This window comes from Malaclemys terrapin, chromosome 3 (genome assembly GCF_027887155.1).
Source record: "Malaclemys terrapin pileata isolate rMalTer1 chromosome 3, rMalTer1.hap1, whole genome shotgun sequence".
NCBI classification, from domain to species: domain Eukaryota; kingdom Metazoa; phylum Chordata; order Testudines; family Emydidae; genus Malaclemys; species Malaclemys terrapin.
The window spans coordinates 198,293,921-198,312,249 of record NC_071507.1 but is presented as its reverse complement, the minus strand read 5'-3'; the positions used below and the strand labels follow the sequence as shown (position 1 = coordinate 198,312,249).

The window sequence follows — 18,329 nt, the reverse complement described above, 5'->3', positions numbered from 1 at the left end:
CTTATGTAGTCTTTCCTGACCCTTTCACAGCTGGGATCACTAATCATAATTAAATTCCCAGATCAGGACCAGATGAGCTGCTAGGTCGCAGGCAAGATGACTGTCTCTAATATAAAACAAATGGATTGGTATATCTTTTTAATGATTAGTTATGATAACATTTGTATTTAAAATATACAGCTTTGTGCATTATAGAACAAAAAGATAAAAGAAGTCCCTTTACAATTTAACAAGTATTTGCAGTTAGTGTAGCCAGCTTGCTGTTGTCATTATTCAGTTTAAGTCTTAGGTGAAACACAGAAGCCTCATCTGCTATTTGACATGTTTTAAAGGCTTAGGACTAAGTTATGGATGTCTGTGACATTATTGTATACGACAAGTCCTTTTGTGATTTTCCATGCTGCTCCTCATGCTTGGGAAGAGGTCCCCCTAAACATCGACAAAGCACCTCATTGTCTTCCTCCAAATGGCTCCAAAAACTCTCCTATACTGTGAAGTCTGCAACAAACTTGATAGTGGTTAGGCTGCTGTGCTGATACCACTGCCTATCATACTGACCAAGACTGTCTCCTCGTTTCCTTGTACTCCCACATAAGTCTGTATCCATCTGCTGTCTCTTGCCTTACACTTCGTTCGTGAGCTTGATGGGGCAAGGACCAACTTTTTCTCTGTGTTTGTACAGTGCCAAACACAATGGGGTTCTGGTCCATGACCTGGGCTCCCGAATAAATAATAATAAGAAGAAGATGAAAGTTTCAGCATCATCAGAATTGTTTCAGTTTTTTTAAAACCAGATTTCATTAAAACTGACATGTTCCTCCTGAAAGTTTCCCTGTTGATGAAACAGCAGTTTCAAAAGGAAAAAAATGTTCCATTCAAAAATTTTGATAAGCTCCTTTATTAATAAATTCCATATTTTCTGTGTCACCATTACTACTGACAAGGACCTGCCTGGAGGAAATAACTTTCTAAGGGTTAAATGGGATTTTTTCCATTGACATCAGTGGGGCCAGGATTTCATCCCAGGTAAGCTTCTACAGCTGACTGAAGTCAATGGAAAGAGTCCCTCTGACTTCAGTGGGCTTTGAACAATGCCACATAGTGCAAAGCCAAATTCAGAGAGCAGTTCTAGCTGGGATGTGCCTTGGCAGCAGGGCCTGTGTTTAAGTATCTGTTTTACACACTTGTTCCCAATGGTGTGTATGTATCTACACTATTGTCCTACTTTTAGGTATCCCACCCATTACAGAGTGGTCCAAAGAGTTTAACATTGAAAAACTACCTTAATCATATTGAGGATACTGTGAGCATGAAGGGGAAGAGGACAGAGCTCCGTCACTCTGTGAGGAGATGGCTGCCTTCATCTACCCACATGGATGGGAATGTGGAGGAGGGGCAGGAGACAATGAGGGCAGGGTGCAATGACTGGGGGATAAGGGGGATAGGTGCCACTAACTCCTTATTGCTCCATGTATGTCCCCTTCTATGTGGCTGCAGGACAAATGGATTCTCACCTTGGGTCCCATCCTCCCAACTTTTTCTTCTTTTTGTTGCCTCACTTCTCGGTGTCCCAGGTAAGATGTAACTAAAATCAAGTGATAATATAGAGGGATATGTTGGTGCCTATATTAGGATTGCCTAACACCTCCCCACCCCCACCCGCGCTCCCAACAGAATACACACACTCATATTTCAGCACTGTGATGTGACAACAACTTGCTTTTATTAAAAGGGGAGTTGCAATCTTTTATCAGTGATAGAAGCTCTCCTGTTTGGATTTCTCCGGCACACATGGCTCTGTCCAGCCCAGATGTACACTGCTTCAGGCTTCCATTGTAGCAAGATCTAGTCATTCTAGAGGTGAGAGGATGTCACCAGATTACCAGAGATCCTGCCGAAACCATGGGCAGAGCTGTCAGCAACGCCATCTGCACAGAGAAAAGAGTTGATCAGATTCTTTGCTTATACCCATAAAAATGAGAAATTATATTTAATTTCAGATCAAAAGCACAGTAAAAATTGTCCCATCAGGATATTCCTGGTTAATAGTCATTTTCCCTGCTGCAATGTGCTGTTACCGAGTTGTAGATGTCGTGTTTAAGCAAGTGAGCTACCTGGCATAACAGGCAAATGTAGACATCTGAACAGGGAAGTCTGCTCACCTGCCCCCAATTCTCTAGGAAGAGAGGAGTGTTCTCTCATTTTTTTAAAATGCACTTCCTAGTAACATTGTGCAAGGTTCAAATGTTGACCAGAACATAACAAATGCAGTGGTGACATGATGCACTAAGGAATGGAAACAAAATATGTATCACACCCTTTTGCAACAGAATGGAAAATATTTATGGTATTTTTTTTTTTTTGGTGTAAATTGAAACTATAAAGGAAATATTTAGTCAAAATTGAAAATTTCCAGCTCCCTCTATTAAATTTAGAGAAAAGCAAAGCATAAAAAACTAGACTGTAGAACTGTGTGACTCACTTCCATGTACTGTTCTGTCAAACACATCTTTGTCCACAGCTGAAGCTAAACCAATAGAGACTTAGGTGATAACTAATTCTTAAAGAATGCCTGGAAATTCCAGTCCTGCCTCCCAGCTCACATAGGCCTAAACTGAGCTCTGTTCTGGTGGCAGATCCTTGCTAACTGCCTGGCCTGGTGAGAGCGAGGCTATCTGGGTATGCTCAGTGAACCAGCTGGGCCACTCCAGTCTAGGTCGCTGGCTCCCAGTCTGCTTGCCCGTGGGAAAACTTGGCGGCCCACCCCCGTGTGTCACAGGAAGTTTGAGAAGCCCTCCAACACTTCCTGCAGAGCCATCATTTTGGTTTTCCCGGCACCCCAAGCCAGCAATGTGGAGGAGGCGCCATTTGAAGAACTTGCGCTTTCACTCCTGCTTAAGGAAATGGGCAGTGCTTCCATGAGACTTGGGTGTACATTCCAGTGGCGTCTTCTGACCCATCGAAGGCACCGGACAAAGATAATGATGATGAAGGAGGAGGACACAGATATGACAGATTTGCACTGGCTGATGTTGCTTGTGACACTTGGTGGAGCCACTGACACCCCCGACATAGACCAGCATTTCTGCAGCAGAGCCACAAACCATGGCTGATGGGACCACACTGCCATGTAGACCTGGGATGACCAGTAGTGGGTCTAGAGCTTTTGCATGGAGATAGCTGCTTTCAACTACCTGAAAGGGGGTTCCAAAGAGGATGGATCTAGACTGTTCTCAGTGGTACCAGATGACAGATCAAGGAGTAATGGTCTCAAGTTGCAGTGGGGGAGGTTTAGGTTGGATTTTAGGAAAAACTTTTTCACTAGGAGGGGGGTGAAGCACTGGAATGGGTTACCTAGGGAGGTGGTGGAATCGCCTTCCTTAGAGGTTTTTAAGGTCAGGCTTGACACAGCCCTGGCTGGGATGATTTAGTTGGGAATTGGTCCTGCTTTGAGCAGGGGGTTGGACTAGATGACCTCCTGAGGTCCCTTCCAACCCTGATATTCTGTGATTCTATGAAAGCTACATTTCTGGAGCTTTGTGAGGAGCTGACCCCCATCCACCAATATTTCCAATGCTGCCATTGTAGGCATAGTCAACCCTGGTTCTCTAACTAAAATCAAATACTTTGCTAACCTCACCCCAGAGATTTACCAGAAACTTGCTGTGGTCCTGCAACTAGGAAGGAGTGAGCTTGGCAAAGGACTTCTGGTCAGCGGCCATTGCAAATGCAGGAGACGGTTCACCGTGTTTGCAGCGCAGCAGTCAGAATTAAATGAAAGGGTTAAATGCTGAGCTTCACTTGAACAAAGGGTGTTGCCTCTGTTTCCTGGGAGTCAACTGGCAACTTGTGGGGCAGAAAGGATAAAGAGCACCAGGGCATGGGGTTGTGGGATAGCACTGGTAGACTCCCTGTGGCCCAAGTCCAGCGAGGCTGTGTCCACATGGCAAAACCACAGGGCTTGAACCCTGAGTATTGGCTCAACTCGAGCTCAGATCCTCTGTTCCTGGGGGATCCGAGGACCTGGGACTAAGTCTGAAAGTTGCATTTAGACCGAAAAGGAGTTCAGGCTTGAGCCTGAGCCCAGATTTACAATTCCTACATGTCCATATAGACATATCCTTTGTGTTCATTCTTTGTAAATAAACACGATTGCACCAAAGAAATACCTGACCCATATAATTAATTTCTCCTCTTAATGGAGACAACCCACAAGACCCTTAATGTTGGCTAGCTGCTCAGGCCAAGTGGTAATGGCATTTAATACCTTTGCATCATTTTACATTGGGATGTATATTGCAAGTCTCACCTCCCCTCCACAGGTGTAACTAAGATCAAAACTCTGAGGCTTCTCTTTTGTGCGTACTACAGCTGTAAAGTTCTAAAGATGGTGCCTGTTTGCAGAGAGCAGCCATTTTGGTCTCAGAGTTACTGTAGACCAATACAGAGCAGTAGACTGATATCCTGCTCTCTCTCCTGGGGACTTTGCTTTGGTTCTTCCTTGTTCTTCCGTTTTGGAATAGGGAACACAAATTTATACACTGAGACTGTTTGTACATGCTGCTCCACCAGTGTGTAGGGGTGTAAAAACAGCACACCTGGCTGCAGAAGAGTTACATCCATGCATGAGGAGCACAGAGTTGTATGACTGTCTCTATGCGGCCCGTCTTGCAAGCACTGATGTACAGGAAGTGCTAGAGATGGTTCTGGGAGTTGTCAGGTCTCAGAGGTGCAATCCCTATACCATTGACCACTATGGAGATTCTGGACGGTTCTGGAGATAGGCATAAGCAGACGGGGTAAAGCAGGAATAAGAACAGCCCGCATGCTGAGGACACTCCAACTCCAATGCATGCCAGGTTCTAGGTACCCGAGGCGTATCCTTTGCCTGCTGCCTCTGGGCTCTGCCAGGTGTACTGCATCCCCAAGAGCATTAAACAACAGTTTGGATATAGAAAGGAGAGGAACACACATTTCTGTTAATACAGTAATGTCTCTGCTGTGGAATCATAAACTTACCGTAAGCAGCAGACGCCCCCTGTGACACACCTTCTAAATGGTGTAGTACAGCGGGGACAGGCCGCATGGCAGTCACCCCCAAAGCGTCTACATTGCGATGGGGTCCAACTATGCTTTGCCAGTCCTACACAAAAAATGAGTCTTAATTATAAGTCAGCAGAGCAGCATGAATAAGGGGCTGTTATTTTAGCATGGCAGGCATTCCCCCTTGACTGGGTTTCACAGTCACTGAAGGCTGCCCAAATCAGCACCATTAATATCATCCAGGGCACAATTTTACCACAGCTTTAATGCTACAGACATGGTTGTAGTGCTGGGTACATCCAGTAGCAGCCTCTAAACAGAGGGCAGAGCACATTCATTAAATGGGGCTCTAGCTCGCTGGATATATTTAAGAACTACCTAAGAGCACAGGTGTCCTTCACTGCGCCACATATTTAAGGGATGAAATTCTGGCAGCTGCCTGTACCAGACTTTTGCTACGGGCTATTGCTCAGGTTCTGATTCTTGATGGCTCCTCAGAGCGATGCACCAGGGAAATTATGGTAAATGCTAAGGGACTGAGTAGGGTCGAACCAGTTCAGCACTAGGATGGATGGCTGCAACGTTTAGAAACAGAAGGGTTTGTTCAAGTTCTTTCTGGATCGAATGCCTGTCTGAGAGACTCGGCGCAAACATGTTTATGAAAACTCAGCACTCGGGAATAGTTTCTTCATGACCAATTGCCAGTTTTACATTTACCACACAGCCCAGTCCTGTTGAAAAGGTGGACACAATTTTGATAGCCTCAGCCTTTAGGATACCTGGGTTAAAATATTTAACTGGATGTAGCTGTGCTTTCTCAAAACTATTCACAACCAACAGATATAAATCCAAGACCTACACTGATGCATCGGCATTTCTGTATGTTCTGTCTCACCACCACATGATGTCATTTCCAGAAATCAAGCCAACCACATGGGTGTGGCAAATTGTTTCTGAGAGACGGTGTGGGTAAGACAAAGATCTGCCCTATTAGAGATCTGGGCTGTTTTCTCATTTGTACAATCTCTCTATGGGGCATGAGGCCTTCCTTAATTATAGGAGTTGTAAAGGCACTGAACGATTAGTGCTAGTCAGCAGAACTTCAGACTATGTTCTACAGCCCAAAGCACCAGCCCCTTCACCAAAAAGGGGCCTTTCCATCATAGTAGGTCAGAGGAAGAGGATTTCATTTTCTCTTTCTTCATCTGCATGTTGAGTTCTGTGCATCATGCAATAGCATGATAGAGCATGTTCAAGGTAGATACAGTTTTGGGGATATTTAGCAGCAAGCTTCTAGCAACATCTGCTAGAAAATCACAGACAGGAACTGAGGATTTTTCAACAGGTCAGAATTCAGCCAGATCTAAATGGACTTTCATGATCACAACAAAGATAACTCCTTGACTCCAGTACAATTCCCCTGCCACATTTCCAGTGTCTGCTGCAACCTAGGTATTCAGAAAAAGACTTGCAAAAAAGTTACAATGCAAAGTTCTAGGCAATCTTAGTCTAGATTTGCCAACACCCCTCTATATTATCCTTGATTTCACTGAGATCTTACCAGGAGCAACTTGGAGCACCAACAGAACAGCAAAGAGAAGGTAAAGGATCTTCATGGCTGACCTTTGGCCGGGAACTCAATGTCACTAGAAGAAGAGACTGACAGGAGATGGAGAGTCACTGTATTTATTTGGTGCTGGAGATTGCAAAATGCTGAGCTATAGAAATATTGTCTATAGTTAAATGGCATAATATGTATGCTGCAATTTGTTAGTAATATTTATTATCTGTACAGCACCAGAGGTGCGGGAACATTTCAGAGAAATAGAGTCGATTGAGGAAAGATACATTTTAAAACACAAGTTGGGTGAGCAATCTTAATTCGCCTCTTACTCACATCAGGCATCTCACAGGTGTGTGGATCACTATTCTTTACCCAAAATACAGCCTGAAATATTGCACATTGATTAGTTATATTAGCCAAAATAGAATGGAAAGCAATTAGATTACAGAAAGCAAAATAAAGATGGCTAAATAATCGTGTTTATGAAATCTGCTAGAATGAATTCAACCTGATATGTGCCAATGTATCAAGAAGGCAGGTAATGAATCAAATCAATTCATGTAATTCTTCTCACTGTCTCCTTATACAGCAAATTTTATCTTAGTTTTACAGTATATTTGGTTGGTGCCTTTAGTATGAACATGGATCTATAAATCCATAAATGCAGATTTTTATCAATTTCTAATGAAACATGTTTGCCAGTGAAATTATAGAATTACCTGTGGTATTCAACTCCACAGCTCCAATATTAGATTTAGAAATTTGGACAAGTTACTTAATGATTAAGGAAGTCAATAGAATTAATTATCAGACTTTGAACCTGAAATAAAATACTTAGGTAATGATTTAAGCTATTCTAATTTGTCTGGAGTTTTACCAGTATTGCAGGTTCTTTTCCCACTTTAAATATTCACATACTGCTAAAAATCTTTAGCTTAAAAGATAAGTCAAAGATTCTTCCTCTTTTTGAATAGGAGGCTGTCAATTTCTGCTGACCACAAACGGTCTGATTTCCAGAGTAAACCCCGAAACACTTAGGGTTCCTTTCAGCAATCTTTTGCACAGTTTCCTGTTACAAATAGTATTAGGCTTTGAACAGAAAGTGTAACCAACCTCAATAGTCTTAATCATGTGTTGATTTACCAACATTTCTAGACAACTAAGATTAAACTTGTTAGTGAAATGCAAGTTTAAATTATGCATTTTATTAATTTACAGGGTTTTAATTCAGCAGAGTGGCCAACCCCTATGATTTTATTCTAAACTCCTGGCTGCTGGGGTGAAGAAATGCAAGAGAACCCTAGCTTTCATTTTAAACAAGAGTAGCATTCTTGCCCTCCTGATGGCAAAGATAAGCTAGAAAACGTGAAACAAGTGCACTTTAAATGTTCAGAAACCAGAAGGCAAATAAAATGTACCCCAAAGTTGTCGTTTTAAAAAATCTTATGATTTAAGCCCATCTCATGATTTTTTAATGTTTGGAGTTGATGACGCTGACTCTGGCAAGGTCTTTCTGAGAAGCAGTTACATTTAAGAAAACCAAGCATGCTTTCCTAATTGATAGAATACTAGGCTTAGTTAATTTAATAAGTTGGTGAACCCTCAGTACTCTTAATCACTATTGATTTACCATAATTTCTATCCAACTAAGTTTAAAGTTGTTAGTGAACTGCTATAATAATAGTAGCTTTATACATTTCAGTCATTTACGGGATTTTAACTTAGATACCTACTTTCTGAGAAGCATTTAGCTTTAAAGTTACCATGTTTTCATTTGGGTAAAAAAATACATGTATTTTTGGTACATAACAATGGAAACTCATGTTCTCCAGCTCAGCTTCACAGTAGCAATGACTGGTTTCTCCAGCTAGAAAGAAAGTTAATTGAGGCAGTACACGCAGGGTATTATGACAACTGTGTTCTTGTTTTTGTTCACAGCTGTCTCCCCAGTGAGGACTTTAAAGGACAGAATTATGAAGTGATTGTCATTGAAGAGACTTTAGCTCTTACCAGGTCTGTGGAGTTCTCACTGGCCAGGCAGTGAAGGTCTCCTTTGTCATCTCTTGGATCCAGATGTTTCAGCTTCAGGGAGTGATGGTTTGATCAAAACAGGCTGCTTTATACAGTTGTTGAAGGGCATCATGGTTTGGTTTGTCTTCTGGGGAAAGTTGATACGGGCCAATCAGAAAATGGCCCAGGCTTCTGTCAAAGATTAGAAATGTCCAACTAGAATACGAGTTGTCCCTTCTCATCATATAAGGACAAAAAGAGGCATGTTTATTGAGTTTTTGCAAGTTTGTCTCTGGAATATTCTGTGGTCTTTCTGCAACACATCTTGTGCCATCTCAGTTTATGTAAGACACGTTAGGTTGTGCAAATTGTCTTGGTCCATGCAATGAACACCAGTTGGTTTGGCACTGATCAGTAACCAACTTCCAGAGGGCTCTTTTGTAGGCCTCCCTGTGGTGCAGTTCTTGGCAAACTTGACACAACTCTGTGTCCTTCCTCAAGTGGCGGTTTCTCTGTCAGTGCTTTGAGTTGTCTGCAGAAATGCCCTTTGAGAAGTTAGGAGTGAAACTTTGTGAAGTCTTTTCACATTGCCTGACAATTGTGTCCTTGTTTCATAGCTCACCAGGCAACAATACAGTCATTTGACTCATTTGCATCGTTAACCACCAATAATGTGGGTAACGATTAATGGAGTAGTAAGACAAGAAAGCTGTATATTCCTCTCAGCTGGCACCTGGTTATTCCCTACATTTCAGGACCATGGGCAGCCTGCATGGTGCATCAATAGTTACCAAGTTGTGGTCAGGAGACAAGCAGCAGAGGCGGGGTCAAGCCAGGTCAGGACACCAGGAAGTCAGGGTCAGGTAGCAGGTTAAAGATATCAGGCAACTAGTGGAGCTGGAGTTGAACTGGGTCAGATACCAGGGATTCAGGGTCAGGCACCAGGTTATATACACTGGATAAGTTGCAGGGTCAGAAGATGGAGTCTAGGGTCCACAGCAAGGCAAAATCTGGAGCAGTCTGCATCATTGCTTAGACAGCTCCCGATGATGGCTTCCTGGTTCAGCCAATCAGAGAGTCATGGGGGGCTGCCACTCAGGCCTGGCAGGGCAGTAACTTCCTATAGCGTCTAGCTTCTTAGGATCCTCCAGTGAAAACCTACCTGAAGCTTCCATTAGTGATACAGCAGCATCAACAGTCCAGCACCCTTGTGGTCCCATGTTCTAGTCCTACAGGTTCTTACACTATGCCTTGTTTGTAGGTTCACCTGATATGTTCAGTGACCTTTTCCGCAATTGGCTACAAACAGTTGAGCCGGTCTTGTGATTGCTTAGAACTTATTACATTTCAGTTGGATTCACCTTACAGATTTTCACTTTTCATTGGCCTCTCAACATATCAACTGAGCCTATCACCATCCCCAATATAAAGGCAAGCCGTTGCTATCTGTTTATTAAATAGCAGCTATACATAAGTATATATTATTTTTATCACAATAGTATTTAAATTAGACATCATTGTCCTTAAGGTTTGCAGTATTCTGCGAAGTCAAGTCTCCTTGGTAATGAAACCTTCTCAAATGGCAAGAATCCTCAGGATAGCTTTCAAATTTCTATATAGTTTCTTACATTTCATTGGCAACTTTTGTCTCTCTCTTCTCCTGCACAATTATACATTATACATTAAACTGCCATCTCAGGTAAGAGTTTGATATACTGTATCTGTGTCATTAACTTCTAGGCATAAAGCATATAATATAGAAGAAAAAAAGAGAAAGGAGGAAGTTATTTTCCATCTTAGCAAGAGTTTGTGGTCAGTTTAGCTAGGATAGGGTAACCAGACAGCAAATGTGAAAAATCGGGATGGGGTGGGGGGTAATAGGAGCCTATATAAGAAAAACACCCCAAAATTGGGACTGTCACTATAAAATCGGGACATGTGGTCACCCTAAGCTAGGAAATGTTGCTGTTACTCAGTGTCAGTCTTCTGTGAAATTAGAAGCAGCCTCTGTAATTTGATGTGTGTTGAAGTTTAGGTCTAAATTATGCCAAGGATTCTGGCCTATTCACAGATGAATATGACATTATTTGTTTTACCAAAGCCCATACTTTCTTGTTAATAATTACATCACACAAGTCTCTGCCTTAAGCAAATTACATTCTGAATACACCCAGAACTTGCTTCAAAGCCCATTGAAGTCAATGGACAACATCACTTTGATAGTTGTAAATTTGTTGGAGAAATTCAAGCACGTTACATCTATCGCAGGAGTGGGCAAAGTACAGCCCGCGGGCCGGATCCGGCCCCTCAAGGCTTTGGATCCGGCCCGCGAGATTGCCCCCCGTGGTGCCCCAGGCCCCGCACTGCTCTCAGAAGCGGCCCTCAGGTGGGGAGGCAGAGGGCTCCGTGCATTGCCCTTGCCTCCAGGCACCGCCCCCCGCAGCTTCTGTTGGCCGGGAATGGGGAACCGCAGCCAACGGGAGCTTCAGGGGAGGTACCTGGAGGCACAGCAAGGGCAGCGCATGCAGAGCCCTCCACCTCTCTCCCCCTCATAGGGGCCGCAGAGCTTCCTGGGGCGGTGCAGGGCCGGGACTGGGGCTGGAGCTGGGGCTGGGGCTGGAGCCGGCAGGCAGGGAGCCTGCCCTGGCCTCAGTGCGCACCGCTGCCATCCCGGAGCCGCTTTAGGTAAGTGGCGCCGGGCCAGAGCCTGAATGTCTCCTGCACCCCGCCTCCCAACCTCCTGCCCTGAGCCCCCTGCCTGCACCTCACACCCCAACTCCCTGCCCTGAGCCCCATCATACGCTCCGCACCCCTCCTGCACCCCAACCCCCTGCCCTGAGCTCCCTGCTGCACCCTGCACCCCTGTGCACCCCAAACGCTTGCACTGAGCCCCCTCTCGCAGTCTGCACCCCTCCTGCACCCCTGCCCTCAGCCCTCTCCTGCACTCCACACTCCTCCTGCACTCCAACCCCCTTCCCTGAGCCCCCTCATACACCCTGCACCCTTCCTGCACCCCAACCCACTGCCCTGTGCTCCCTGCTGCACCCTGCACCCCTGTGCACCCCAACCCCCTTCCCTGAGCCCCCTCATACACCCCGCACCCCTCCTCTGCTCCAATCCCTTGCCCTGAGCCCCTTCCTGCACACCACACCCCCTCCCACACTCCAGCCCCCTGCCCCGGCCCTGCATACGATTTCCCCACCCAGATGTGGCCCTCAGCCCAAAAAGTTTGCCCACCCCTGATCTATCGCATGCTGCTCATCCTCTAATTACACTATTCTATCAAAAAAACCCACAGTTGGGTGAATCTGCTGTTCCTGCCCAGGGTTCATTAGCCTCTCCAGAGCCACTCTGCTTTTACTCTTTGATTTGCCAGGGTAGAGGTTAGACATAATGGACAGTAATGGCCAGGATGCAAAACGTAGCCAGGAAGGCTGGGCTAATGGTTCATTCACTAGACTAGGACTGAGAAAGTCAGGGATCAGCTCCTAGCTCTGCCACAGATTGCTTGACTGACATTGGGAAAGTCACTTCATCTCTCTGGGCCCCCCGTTCCCTATCTGTAAAATCAGGATCATTATATTTCTCTTGTCAACTTTGAGTGCAAGCTCTTTGGAGCAGGGGCTTTTTGTTTACTATGTATGGTGCCTAGCACAACGTGGCTCCCAACTAGGTTGAAGCCTCTCAGTACAAACATAATGTAAATTATAATGATATATTAGTTGAAAACAGAATCTGAAGAAAAAGGACCCTGGAGCTGCATAGAACTCAGTCATTCCCACTAGAAGTTGCATCCTGGCAGGCCCTCGGGGCATCTCCAAATAAACTCACACAAGAATAATGCAGCATTTAGCTAACCGCACTCACTGTGTTTGGCACAGGGTGGAATTCAATATTAATTCTCTATAGTTCTCCAGGCAGCATGAGACACATGAGATATAATGAAGGGCTTGTCTTCACTGCTAAATGAGTTGTTTCCTTCCTCAGGGTAACTAATGTACATGATTTATTTCTAGGTAAAAACACAGTAAAGACAAAGCACATTTGTCTTACCAGGAGGTTAGCTCACTGCACTCAACCCCAGATGGCGGTATACTGCTGACCTTGCCAAGTTTACCTCATGGGAAAACTAAACGGCCTTGTAGTCAGGGTGTTTTACCTCAGGATGGTTCCTGCACATTATTTCAATCGAGGTAAGAAAACACAGCTTTTTGAGCAGTGAAGACAAGCTCCTAAAGAAGTTGGTTACCTGACTTCCAGCTCATACACCCATGACCTTAAAACTCTCATGAGTCTTCACCACAGGTTACGAGCCCCTGACTCCCAACTAGCAAACCCTCCCGAACCTCTAAAGGTACCTCTGCACAGCAAGACAGAAATCCCATGCTAGCTAGTCTCAGAGCCCAGGTTAACTGACTTTGGTTTGCAGGGCTCACACTACTGGGCTAAAAGTAGCAGTGCAGATGTTCCTGCTCAGGATGGGGCTCGTGCTCTGAGACTAGCCCCCTCCCCAAATTTCAGAGCCGAAGTGGGACTGTCTACACTGCTGTCTTTAGCCCCATAATGCGAATCTAGGTCAGTTGACCGGGGCTCTGAGACTTGGTGCCATGGAGGGGTTTTTTACATGGTAAATATACTGTAAGGCAAGAGTAGAGAACTTCCCGCTGCCCAAACCTTCCTCCCGTGACCCCCCTTACGTCCTGTTGCCACGTGTGCCCAGTTCAATGTGAGGGTTGAGAAGCTCTGTACATCTGGGGAAGGGAGAGATTACGGTCTCCTCATGAGGGAAGGGTGGGGGAAGGGGAAATCTATCTACATTTCTAACGTGTCTTTTATTTAACCCCTGGCTGTCAGTGCCGTGTGCTGACCATGAGATGGAGGTGGCTGAAGACAGCTGCTCCTCCATACGGAACATCAGCTTTGGAGTCAGAACCAGCACAGCGCATCCTGCTGGACTTCAGTGACAGTGCAATGAAGACAATCATGGAAAGGCGCCGGCTCCGCCTAGTTAAATCGGTGCTGAGATTTTCCATTTAGAGTCCCCCACCTCCAAATTTATTGTGTGGGAGCCAGTGGCAGAGGTTAATTTCTGAGCACCACAGGGGCAGCATTGGATAAGGCTTGGAGGAGGAAAGACTGGTTAAAAGTTTGTGGAATATCCTGGGCCCAATTCTGATCTCTCCTATGCCAGTTTTCACAACTCTAACAAAGTTGTAAGTGTAACAGGCCTCAGACCTTAAAGCAACATGGCCTGATTTCTTCTATTCTCCTCGATATGAACTTGTTTTGGGGAATCTCTCAGAGCTCACTGGGGTCCCACATGCACAATGAAATAATTAGAGGATCTGGGCTGCCATTCTGATTCCTGCTCAGAAGCCTGCTGCATATGGCCATGACTGGAAGCTCTGGCAGAAGAGAAGGGGACCAGGTGGTGGGGAGGTTTGAGAGGACAGGAGAACAGAGGGAGGACTGATGTGCCCTGAAGCACCAAAGTAGGTGTTACACATCGTACAGCAAGTTGTGATTGGATCCAACTCCTCTGACAGCAACACAAATCAAATGGATTTGTGACAAGTGCAAGGAACAGGTAAAGATTTATCCACGTGATCTCACTGCAACAGAGAAATATGTATGTCCCTAGGTCTAGAAACGCACCTGGGTGGATTTAACATACAATAGGGACCTTGTACTTTATTTATTTCTAATTTAAAGACGGAAACATAAATGGATTTTAATGGAAAAGAAATAGCAAAACAGCCCCGGATTGCCAGTCAAAACACTTGCACACACATTTCAGCAACACACCATCGCAACCAGTTACTTTTATTAATAGGAAAATAACACATCATCATGGATGATACCAGTGGTCTCTTGTGGGTTTTCTGCAGCCCATGAGATTCTTGGGAGCCAAATGAAAAGGATCCAATGATTTTAGAAGCAAGACATCGTCTCCCAGATTTCCAGAGATCCTGAATGGACAAGTGAGTGTATTCACCCCCTCTTAATACTGCAAAAAGAAAAGAAACTCTCAGGTTCTGTATTTGTACCCATTAAAAGAAAGCTAATATGAGAGTAGATTTCAAATCAGAGGTAGAGCAGGAATTTCCCCAGCACTGAATGGTGAGTGCAGGTATTCCTGGTTAACCCGAGAGCAGTGGATTTATTTTCCCTGTGGCAACATGCTGCTACAGAGTTTTAATGAAGATAGTCGGTTATAGCTAAATATGTGAACTGGCTGCCCGCCTGGCTTACCAGACATTAGACTATGGACCTCCCCTCCCTTTACCCCAACTGTCTTCTACATCAGGCAGAGTCCCTCTTTTAATGTAAAAAATGTCCTTCTCATTAACATCCTACAAAGTTAAAGCAACAGCCACAAAAAATAAATTGAGCAGGGACATAAAAACAAACAAAAAATCCCAGCAAATTAAAGACAAGAGAGACATCACTGCTGGAAAAAGGATGCACACTATTCATTGACATGTCAATAACAATTAAAAATGATTGAAATGTTAAATGCCATTGAGGAATTTTACTAAAATTGTGAACTTTAAAAATGTGGACGAACTCTATTAGCCAGAGAAAAATAAAATAAAAAATCCATAAAGTGTACAACAATGTGACTCTCTTCCATGTCCAGTTTTTCGATCAAACCCACATAGCTAAAACTAAAACAGCAAACATTTAATGACATGAGCAATTATTTTTTAAAAAATGCATGGAAATTCCAGTTCTGCCTCCCAGTTCACATAAGCCTAAAGCCTGACCCTATTCTGGGGGCAGTTCCATGCCAGCAGCCCTGCCTCCTTAGAATAGAAATCTCTGTACAAGCTCATTGAACCTGCCAGGAGAGCAGCACTGCAGTTGCTACCATAAAGCTCCCAGCTTCACATCTCCTGCCCTCAAGCTGCCTCTCTGGTGTTTTAGTGACGGGGAAAGTCTGTTCCTACTGCTCCCCTGGAACCTGTCTTTGTTAAAACATTAATTTGAGCATGCTGGGCAGCCTGTATAGTTTATGTTCCATCCAGCAGGTAACAATGCAGAAGAGAGCTAGAAAGGGCTGCAGATTTGCAATGTTCCTAAGTTCACTTTGCTGTCGGGACCTTCGTGTTTAAACCATTAAAAAGAAATTCTGAGCAATGCTAGCACTGAAGTCACCAAGGTTTGTAATTGGTCCGGATTTCTAAAAGGAGAAAATGCGAAGACTCAGAGTATGTACTGAGCTGCCTTATCGACTGAAAGTAGCAAAAATAAAGTGAACCGGTGCTTATTGAATTGCATTGAAAATTGAGTGCATCATCTGATAATGGGCACGTCACCCACTGATCAGTGTATGTTACGCACCCGCCTCTGTGAAGTTGTGAGTCTGTTACATTCTCCAGCTAGTGGCTGGCTCTTTAGTGCAGGCATATATAGACATGGTTTTAGCTCTGGAGGGCTCTATTCAAACCACAGAGTGCTGGCCAAGACGGCGTGGCAGCCATCACACATGCACGCTTGACATTGCCGCCATCTTGGAAACACACTGAACAACTTTATACTCATGTTTGCAGGGTCTGGACCCAGATGTTCTATACCACAGCTCCAAGAATGCTGCTCAGCACCTGCTGTAACTGCAGTTTTCACACATTCACCATTTTGTCCATTTTCAGTTTTTCACATTGGGTCCTTCTGGCTGGACCCTGTAGTGAGGACTCAGCCAGACACTGAGTTTCAATGTTCTGCCGTTTTTGAGTCAACTAGTTGAAAATACATTTTTTATTCTGAGAAAATCATGGTTGTTTCCACACTGTGTGGTTGCAGCTTATCCTCCCATCATCAGACTTGGCCACTGCTCCAGTTTCCCCTGTTGAGCAGATGGTTTACCCACAGCTAAACCAAAACCTCCCCAACCTGGTCAAATAAAATAGTCAAAAAGAGAAAACAAAACTCTCTGGGTTAGAGGCGCTTTCTCTGGCTGAGTGAACATTTTTTCCCTTCATCTGTTTTCATGTAGTATGTGTCCCAAATTGTCCTCTTCTCAGATCCTCTCTGAGATCATAAATTTATAGATTCTTAGATGCCAAGGCCAGAAGGCTCCAGTGAGATCATCTAGTCCAGGGGTTCTCAAACTTCATTGCACCGCGACCCCCTTCTGGCAACAAAAATTATTACACGACCTCAGGAGGAGGGACCAAAGCCTGAGCCCACCCAAGCCCCACTGCCCTGGGTGGGCGGGGCCAAAGCCAAAGGGCTTCAGCCCCAGGCAGGGGCCCTGTAACCTGAGCCCCGTTGTCCAGGGCTGAAGCCCTCAGACTTTGGCTTCAGTCCAGGGCTGTGGGGCTCAGGCTTGAGGCCTGACCGGTGGGGCTCGAGCTTTGGCTCCAGTCCTGGGCCCCAGCAAGTCTAAGCCAGCCCTGGTGACCCCATTAAAATGGGGTCCTGACTCACTTTGGGGTCTCGACCCACAGTTTGAGAACTGCTGTTCTAGTCTGACCTCCTGTATAACACAGGCCAAAGAACATGCCCAACATAATTCAGTCTATATTTTTTGGAAAAAAAAAAATCCAATCTTGATTAAAAAATTGACAATGAGGGAGAATCTGCCATAGCGCTTGGTAAATTTTTCCAGTAGTTAATTACCCTCACTGTTAAAAAGTTACACCTCATTCCCAGTCTGTTGTTTGGCTTCAACATCCAGCTATTGGGTCATCTTATAAGTTTGTCTGCAAGAATGATGAGCCCGTTATTATATATTAATTCCCCATTTAGGTACTTATTGTGACACAGGCATACCCATGTAGGTATATTACCTTGCATCCAATCATCTGGCCTTATTGTGAGTGCTACCAAGAAAATGCTATGGTTGAATCTCTCTTCATCTAGTTCTTGAAAATAGGATCCTTCTGTCAGTGGCAGAGAAAGTGACATATAAACGTCCTGAGATGTTTCAAAATATAACTCTTGATCAGAAGCCAACATGTGGTAGTTATTCTAGTTGGTCTATGATATATTCAATCATTTTTATATCAGAATGTGGCAGACATCCCTTCCCTCCCCCCCACACACACGTTTAACAGAGCTCAAAATTTGTAGGCAATTCTTTTTTGTAAATGAAGCGTGAAAGTTCTAAGGATGCTGCTGGTCTGCGGAGAGCAGCCATTTTGTTGCAGTGTTACTGCAGACTGGTACAAAGGAGACACATCCCCCAAGCTCTCCCCATGGAGATTTTACTTTTGTTCTTCCCCATTGTTTCCCCTATTCTAAAATAAGTTAGCATGCAGACATAGGGGTGAAACTGGCAGAGCCCCCTGCGTGTATTATGATGCTCTGGCAACATATAGGGGCTAGAAAAGGGGCTGGGGGAGAGTTACCCCAATTTATGAGCAACACGTGGCTGACATAATTGGCCCTATGTTGCCCTTCTTGTAAGCAGTGTCCTGAGGGTGGTGCTGGAGATGATACTGGGTGTTATCAGGTCACAGAGGGGCAAGCTTTATATAGCACTGAGCACTGTGGATTCTCCCCGCTTGGGACTGGCCATAGGCAGCCTGGGCAAGACAGCTCTAAGTAAGAGAATTCAATAAGGTTATTCTAACATATTCTAGGCTAACATATGCTAGGGCCAATCCAGCCTCCAGGCAGTCCAGAATCAGGACAATCACAGGAGCCTCCTTTACCCCCCTGCCGCTGGGCTGTACGTTCTAAGCTTCCAAGGGAATTAGATAATAGT

General features: G+C 44.7%; 1 long non-coding RNA gene across 1 annotated transcript; it reads right to left on the bottom strand.

Annotated features, from left to right (window-relative positions):
• Positions 1-1,706: 1,706 nt before the first annotated feature.
• LOC128833515 (uncharacterized) lies at positions 1,707-8,696 on the bottom strand. Its single transcript, XR_008444258.1, has 4 exons — positions 8,618-8,696; positions 6,605-6,702; positions 5,020-5,143; positions 1,707-1,928 (listed from the first exon to the last, which is right to left on the bottom strand). It is a non-coding gene; the product is annotated as an uncharacterized LOC128833515 (long non-coding RNA).
• Between the last annotated feature and the right edge of the window lie 9,633 nt (positions 8,697-18,329).